Source organism: Sminthopsis crassicaudata, chromosome 2 (assembly GCF_048593235.1).
Source record: "Sminthopsis crassicaudata isolate SCR6 chromosome 2, ASM4859323v1, whole genome shotgun sequence".
NCBI classification, from domain to species: Eukaryota; Metazoa; Chordata; class Mammalia; order Dasyuromorphia; family Dasyuridae; genus Sminthopsis; species Sminthopsis crassicaudata.
The window spans coordinates 124,982,624-124,991,718 of NC_133618.1; positions in this window are offsets into that span (position 1 = coordinate 124,982,624).

Genomic DNA, 9,095 nt, shown 5'->3' on the forward strand with positions numbered 1-9,095 from the left:
AAACCATTATAGCAAAGCACATAGGTACATTATTGTTGATCGCTATTAACAAATAATTATCAACATCTGACTGTTTCCTGAGCTGCCAAATTTTTTTTGGAAGGCAAATGGGATAGAAATTGAACATTATATTTTTTGGGGGATGAAGAGACTGGTTTCCTAATCTTGCCAAAGTTGGAAGTACAGTAACCACTCATGGGCCCTGTCCTGAGCTCAAGATTTGATTTACCAATCTCAGCCTCTTTAGCAGCAGCAGAGGTGACAGGCAAGAGTCACCACCCTTGAATACCTCATTATTCTTCGTTCGTTGTTCTATATTCTTAAAACAATTCTATATATTCATATTTTTAGTCCCTAGATGTTGTTCAGTTACTTCAGTTGTGTCTGACTCTGTTACCCCATTTGAGCTTTTCTGGACAAATGTAGAATAGTTTGGCCATTTCCTTCTCCAGTTCATCATACAGATGAGAAAATTAAAGCACATAGGATTAAGTATCTGATGAAGGCTTACACAGCTAGTTAGAATCTGAGATCATAATGAAATGGAAAAGCACCCAAGATGGGACTGTGAGAAAAATAATCTTGAAACTAGTTAGAAGTTTGTTACTAGCTCTTCATGCCCTAATGTCAATGGGATTTTTACACCCCCAGCTGCGCTGCCCTAAAAAACCTACGACCTTGACAACTTGATCAACATAAAGAAATACTGCTCTCTGGGAATGACACCCTTAGAGTGATAATCGTTACCTTCTATCTAGAATAGAAATTCTTTTTATTATGACAAATATATCAAGAAACATTTTGATGTATCTCTCTTCTTTCTATAAATATGTGGCCCTGAGACCACTCATTCGCTGACTACCCTGTTCTGGTGGGGTTCAGTCGTTAGCTAGCAATAAATGCTCTTAAATTTTCATTATTTTGGCTGTCCTGTATTTTCTCTCACATGGGCACTTCAATATTTGTTCTCAGGCCTTCCTAATTCCAGCCTGAAACTTTATCCACTATGCCAGCTGGCTGCTGATCTTGAACAGTAGAAAACAGCAGTAACAAAAATGTTGTAAGAAAAAAAAATGATGTTTTATTGATAAAATGACTTTCTAATTGTAAAACCCAATGACTCATTCCCTGCATTTGACACCAAAGAGACTACCCCTTCCTCCTTGAAATTTTCTTCTCTTTTGGCCTCTGTAGTAAGGCAATATCCTCTTTTTCTTTGTTTCTTTAAGAACAGAATAACTCTTACTATGTTTATTTTTTTGCTATTCTTTCTGCTAGAAAATTCTGGGTTTCCCCCAGTTTCATTACAGGATCTCTATTTTTCTTTTTGTGTTTTTCCTTTTTCTGGATGATTGACCTATTTGCATGGCTTCAACTACTCTCTCTACTTGGATTGCTAATAAATTTATTTACTAGTCCTTACTATGTTCTTCAAACTTGTTCCAAATCTTCAGTATTCTAATGGACCTGTGCACTTCAATGTTTCTCTACCTCAAACTCTACATGTCTGTAACTAAATATAATATTTCCCTATTTACTTATTTTTATCAATGATATCTTCATTTTTCATTTAGACAGGCCATAACTTGGATCTTCTTTGATATCTAGATTCTTTGAGATCAAGGATTGTCTTAATATCATTCTGTGTATCCTTAGAGCTTACAACAATCCTTTGACGATATTAGGTGATTATTAGATGTTTATCTACTTCTGACTCCAATTCCCTGTGATTACCACTATTTTTTGTTTTTAGATAATATTTTATTTTCTAAATATATGCAAAGATAGTTTTTCACATTCTACTTTGCAAAAATTTGTGTTCTAAATTTTTCTCCCTCTCTTCTCTTCTCCCTCCTCCCCAAGACAGCAAGCAATCCAATAGAAGTTAAGCATGTGCAATGAAGAACCTTTTATTATGCATTTTCTGCATCCCTTCCAGTATTTTGTTATGCTCAAAAAGTTCTAGGGCCTCCCTACTACTCTGTTTAGCATTTAAAGCCTTTGCCATTTGGTACCAGCCTGCCCTTTCAGCCTTATTATTACCCATTCTCCCCTTCACATACTCTGTGTCCATATGGCCTGCCTACTGATACAAATGACATTCCTTTTCCCATCTCTGAGCTTTACCTAGACTGTCTATCCCCTTTTTTGAAATTTCTCTTCATGTAATGTTTCATTAGACCTATGTTTGTTCAAAGCTCATCTCAAGTGTTATCTACTAGATGAAACCTTTCCTGAATTTCTAGCTACTTGTGGTTTCATATATATATATATATATATATATATATATATATATATATGAATATGTGTGTGTGTATTTTTTTTAATTTTATTTTTTTTGCTTGTGTACGCATTTCCCTGTATGGTACATGAACTGTTTTATTTATCCTTTTGAAGAGGTCCAAGATAAGACCATTCCAGTGGAAGCCAAGTGTGGAATGGAATAAGTAAAAGGGAAGAGGTCAGATGCTATAGTACCAGATTTTTGAAAGAATTGTTAATGATGATACAGTTAATGAGATACTGAAGTCACTGTAGATAAAGGGAAAGTACTGAGGGAAGATAATGAGTTACATGCTAAAATCATTTAGAAAGGGAGAAAGTGTTCCAGAGGTCAATAGATGATAATGTTAATTGTAGTGGTACAAATAAGAGGGAAAAGCATGTATTGAGTATGTGCTTTGTGCCAGCTCTTTACAACTTTACAATTAAGCGCTTTACAACTATTATCTCACCTGATGGTCACAACGACCCTGTGGGGTAGGTGCCCAGAAGGGAAGTGACTTGCCTAGAATCTAACAGTAAGTGCCTGGGTTCAGATTTGATTTGAATTCAAGTCTTCCAGACCTAATTCTCTTTCTGGTGCACCAGCTAGCAGTCCCTAACACAAGCTTCAAAAAAGAAGAACTTATTAAGAGAGTAATAGATCAATGTTTGTAAAGAAACAGAAAATAAGGAATATCTAATAATATTTCTTGGTGTGTGGGAGGGACTGAGGCTGAAGTGGGGAGACTGTTAAGTGGGAGAAATAACTTCATCTGAACCATATGATAAGGTTTATACTGTCACTCGGAGAAAACTAGTTTTCATTTTCAGAGAGGTTCACAGAGTGAGAAGACAGTCTATTGACAAGGTGGAGGATCTAGGAAAGTTTACTCAGAATAGGCTATATGTTCCGTACTGTAGGACTAATTAAATTTTTTTCACTTAACCCTTTTTTACCCAATTTTTAAAATGTGATTCCAGGTACATAGCTTAATAAAATAGGTGTACAAACCAAACGTTTGCAGATAATAAATCAGTTATGTAGTTATGAGACTCCAGTTGCCACACAGTTTAAGAAGATGGACCGTGGAGCAAAGGATGAATAGGAATAGAGTTGGCCTATAAAGGGATAACATTAAATTAGGTAGGGATAAGGAACGGGAAGGAAAACATGAGGTCAATTTGTGCCTAGGATGGTAATTATGAGCACCAAACATGAGGATTAATCAGAAAACTTATTAATTTATTAAGCACTTACTGTTGCCATAACTGTACTAAAGTTGTGAAGAAAAACAAAAAACATGATCCCTGACCTTAAGGAACTCAGATTCTCCAGGGGGAGACAGCATGCAAATGACTGTGTAAATAAGATAAATGCCAGGCAGGTGCAAGGCAATCTCAGGGGATGCAAAGTGGAAGAGATAATTAGTGATCAGAGAAATTTGTCGTCCTGATGGTGATGTGATGCTATGGATTTCAGCTAATTCATTCCCTGGGTGTGTTGAATGAATGATTGCAGGCAGGAAGGAACAAATAAAAGAACGAACTGTAGGTTTTACCACCAGGGATGGTAAATCAGGCCTCTCAAAATCCATTCTCTAAAGGACAACATACTGTAAAGGCAGAGAGCAAAGATGAATATTTAACTTGAACCCTCCCTTAGCTGCACAAACAAAATTGAAAACAGTGATTTTTATGGAAGATTTTCATTCTAGAGGATATATTTCAAAAATGTGTCATCACTGCCTCTCCAACAGTGAGAAGTATCAGTTTCCTATTGGACTTGCTGTGTATTCTCAAATGCCTCATAACAAGGAAACTCGTGTCCAACTCTGCTTAGGAAGAGATCATTACTTCCTTTGACCAAATCAGCAGAATTCAGGACAACTGGAATTTTAACAATACTTTTTGGCTGTGTAAATTTCTGAGTGAATGAAAAAATATTTCTTAAGTTCTCATCATGTACCATGCACTTTGCCAATGGGGCACAAAAACAAAAGAAAAGTCCCTCCCTGGTTTTATCTGGAGATCTTTCCTTATTACCTCAGTTACTAATGTCTCCCTCCCTTCACATTACATTTACTTACTCTGAATAGATTTTTTATGTACTTAACATTTGTTAAACTCCTTGTAATTTGTAAGCTCCTTGAAGACTGGGTTTGTTGCCTTTGGTGTCCTAGCACCACCGGGCACATAGTAGGTGTTCGGTTAATAGAATGGATTGATTTGTTTGTTTGCTTCCTGTCTGGGATATTCTAGAAAGGATTCTTCTTTTAGGTAGGAGTTGAAAATATAAATAAAAGCTTATTTTTAAAAAATGATTTTTTTTTTCTGATTGACTATAGAAGTAATGAACTATAGACAGAGTGGCAAATTTTAGTTTTAGGTCTAAGCTCCCCACTAGCACCTCTGAGACTATAATTCTTAGACCAGTATATGTCATAGGTGCATTTGGAAACTTTAAAGTGCTTATGTAAATATCGGCTATTGTTAAAGATTTATTAAATTTCTTCTTAGTAAACATATCAATTTTAAATGATATGCATTAATGATCTTACTTTCTAAAAAAAGAAAGGGAAAAGAATAAACACCTGCTCTGTGCCAGGCACTGTGTGTTTTATTTTATTTTATTTTAACAAACATTATCTCTTGATTCTCACCACAATCTTTTACTCACAACCCTGTGAAATTCTGCTTTAGGATTTTAAAAAATTTGTTCTTTTAAAAAATTAAAAAAATTTTTTTAATTGTTAAGAAATTTTACCTTCCATCAAACCTAAAATTGCTACTTTGCAACTTTTATCCAGTGTGATCTCTGCTGCCAATAAAAACGTTAAAACAATAAAATTTCTGTTTCTTACATCACAATAGTATTCCATATATTCCTCTCTCTTCCACTTCTCAGAGAATCATTCAATATGACAAATAGGGATTTTTTGGAGAGGAAAAAAAGTCAGCACAACTGATCAATACATTGAAAACGTCTGAAAACATATTCAGTGTGTAATACTTGTAGACCTCCCCCATCTATGAAAAATCAGGTACGTATTCTCATGATTCTTCATTTGAGTTTTCCACAATTTTGTTATGTTTGGTTTTGATTTTGTGTGTGTGTGTGTGTATGTGTTCTTTCCATTTACATTGTAGTTACTGTATATATTGTTTTCTTGGCTCTCCTCACTTCACTGCATCAGTTCATTGTAGATCTTTCCATGCTTCTCTGTATTCATCACACAAATAATTTCTTTGGGCACAGTAACATTTCATTACATTCATGTACTACAATTTATTTAGCTTTCTCCCAGTTGTTGGACATCTATTTTCTTTCTAATTTTTAGCTATCACAAAAAGTGCTGCTATAAATATTTTGGAATATATCAGTGATTTTCTTGTGATATAACCCAGTCATGGAGTTTCTGGTTCAAAAGGTATGGACAATTTGTTCATTTTATTTTCATAATGCCAAATTGCTTTCCAAACTACTTCGCAGCTCCATCAACTATGTATTAGTGTATCTATTTTTTAAAATAGTCTCTCAATATTAACTGGAGTCATTTTGGGCAATTTTTAAGGTATAAAACAAAACTTCAGGGCTGTTTTGGTTTGTATTTCTCTTATTGAGTTGGAACTTTATTTTTTTAGTGATTGTGAATATTTTGCAGTTTTTCTTTTGATAATTATTTTTTTGACCATTTATCTATTGAGGAATGGTTATTATTTATACAAAATACATATATATATATATATATATGTTTCTATGTGTATGTATGTATGTATGTATGTGAATTTTGCTGTCCTTTGTTCTCCAGAAGGACCAAAATGTTAAGAGTCAAGTAATAGTGTGTCTGATTATGCCTGAACAGACCAACATGAACTTGGAATGCTCTAACACCACAGGTTGGGCACAATAATTCATGTGAAATTTTGGGGTGGATTCTTTAAATTTGTGCATGTCATTTTTTTGGAGTTACTTCAATTCTGTTTTGCTTATAGAGCACAGCACCTTCTCTGATGAGAGTATGTCATGTGAGATGATCTTTTGCTGGTATCTCCCATGTCCTGCAATCAATTCCAAAGTTTTTTAGAGAAACTTTGAGACTGTCTTTGGAATCGCTTCTGGCTGTATAAAGTGTAAAATAGCATGGGATTTGGAACCAGAAAACCTGGGTTCAACTATCAGCTTTAACATTTGCTATCTGTGTGAGCTTGTGAGCTTACATTCATGTACTACAATTTGTTTAGTCTTTCCCCAGTTGTTAGAATCTACTTTCCTTTTAATTCTTCGCTATCACAAAAAGTGCTGCTATAAATATTTTGGAATATATGAGGACTTTTCTTTATCAGTGACTTCCTTGTGGTGTTTATAACCCAGTAATGGAGTTTCTGGTTCAAAGGACATAGATGATTTGTTCATTTTATTTGCATAATGCCCAATTTGGGCATTCAGTTAGGACACATCATTTAAATTCTAAAAATGAAGGGGATGGACCAAGACCCCTAAGATCTGAACCTATGATGTCACTAAATATCTATTGCCTCAATTTCCTTCTCTGAAAAAAAGGGGATGGTAAAAGTACTTGTCTCAAAAGGCTTTTGTGAGGAACAAATGAGATAATACATGCTGAGTGATCATTGATATTTGGAACATTGTAAATTTATCTTTGTTCCAAGGTATTTAGTTCCTCAATGATTTTTTTTAACTATTTCAAATAAGATAATATTTATAAAGTTCTTTGTATAATGCTTGGCGTGTAGTAGCAGCTAAATAAATACTCATTACCTCCCCTTCCCCTAGTTCTTGTACACAAGTCATTTTTGGCAATATGCTATGATTGATTACACTATTTCCTCCCTGCTTACAAAGCCCTTCCTCCTCTCCTGTGACCTATATTGGTTTTCACTAAAAGGAGACAAAACTGTCCACAAGATATGACCAAGCTCAGTTTCCCTGAGGAAGCTTCTTTATTAGCTATTAAGGAATTTCAGCCAGTGTAGTTACCTACACTAAAAATAAGTGCCACTGCATCTTGGTTGCATATTCTTGCTGTGTTAGGGCAAAGTAAATCTCCTTTTTTGTCAGTTAGAAATTGATTTGAGTGGCTCATTTCACATCAAAATTGACCTGAGCTAAGAAAATGATGATGCTGGGACTTCCTCCAATATATGCTCTGGTTGGCTTTCACTTAGCAGACGTTTTCTCTATTGGCCTTTGAATAATAATAAATAATAATACACTCCACAATTGAGAAGTTGAATAACCTGATACTGCAGACGAAAAAACTGATTGATGCCACAAAGTTATTGAAAGATCTAGAAAAAAATAGAGGAAATTACTATTCATAAGCTATGACATATTATAAATAGTAATCTCCTCTATTAAGATATAGTCAACTTCATTTTGTGTGTGTTTGTCTTTTTGTTTGGTGTTCAAATGCTTTCAGAGATACACAGAACTTTTGCATAGCCTGCAAGCTTTTGTATTCTCATTCCTTTCTTCTGAATCATGTAGTAACAGGTATATGGTGCTCCCCTCCAGTTTCTCCCCCATTCTCTTTCTCTGTTCTTGCTTAGTGGCAAGTCTTGGCTCCCAGAGAAGGATCGCTTCCACACAGTTATAATTCAAACTCTCTCAAGTTCCTAGGAAAACACTGTAGAGGGTGGATAACACTGCCTTCTCTCCACTGTGGCCCCGAAGCCCCCACAACATGCTTCCCAGCTACATAAAATCAGAAATTCACAATGGTGACACTAAACTCTCAAACATGGAACACATTTAAAAATGAGATAAAATAAATAATAATCAATACATTAAGGTTGTTCAATATAAACAATTTAGAAATAACCATTGCATTACAGTTAACCCCTTAAACCTGGGATGCATTCTCTCATCAATTGGGCACATATTTAAAGAAACCTAGCAGCTATTTTATTTCACAGTCACCCTTAAAAAGATTATTGAGGAAGTGATGGTAACTGGTTTCATTAATCTAGGAATGGCGGAGCTCTTTGGGTTTATTCCCTGGTGAGTGTCAAGTTGTCCATTCAGCTCTCAATGTCTTGTTAGACAACAAAGCAGAGTTTACTGAAAAAAACTTCTTAGGTTGGTAAAAATTTCCAGGCAATGTGGACAAGTGCAGCCAGTTCTTCACTTCCAGGACGCTGCTTTCCTTTAACAGCAGAAATTGAAAAGAGTAGAGGAAGGAAGAAGGCCTTACTTTGAAGGTGAGGAGGTTTGCACTAACGAATGTTCCTATGAGTGAAGAGAGATGAGGATCTTATTCTGGGTGAGAGCTGGAAATTTAGTACTTGAAAAGTCTACTTTTTCTGGGAGAGGGGAAATTGGAGCCACTGAGGGTCGCTGACACATAAAGGAGCACGAGAACATGGGAGACCAGGAGATTTCTCGGCAAATAGAGAAAAAAATTAACCAGAGAGGATCAAGATCAGTGTGTGTGTGGAGTACTAACATAGAGAAATATTTCTCTGATGTTTGGAATAATAGCCATTATTCTGAGAAGGAGGCACAGTGGAAAAGGAAAATCCACGGGGTAAGGCCTTCAAATCAGTGGCAGAAAGCACCTTGATGGTAGAACCTGGAATAGATACCTTGGAAGCTTTGATTGTAGAGGGAAAAGAGAGAAAAAAGAGAGAGATCACATGATTATAAGAGTCATGAATCAGAGAGGGAGGATTTAGGGTGACAGAACAAGAAGATGGATAATGAAGAGAGTAAAAAAAAAAATGTTTTTTGGAAAGGGCTCAAAACTTAACTTTTATGTATTAGGACTTCACTGGATGCATTCCCAATAAGATCAAGGGTGAAACAAGGA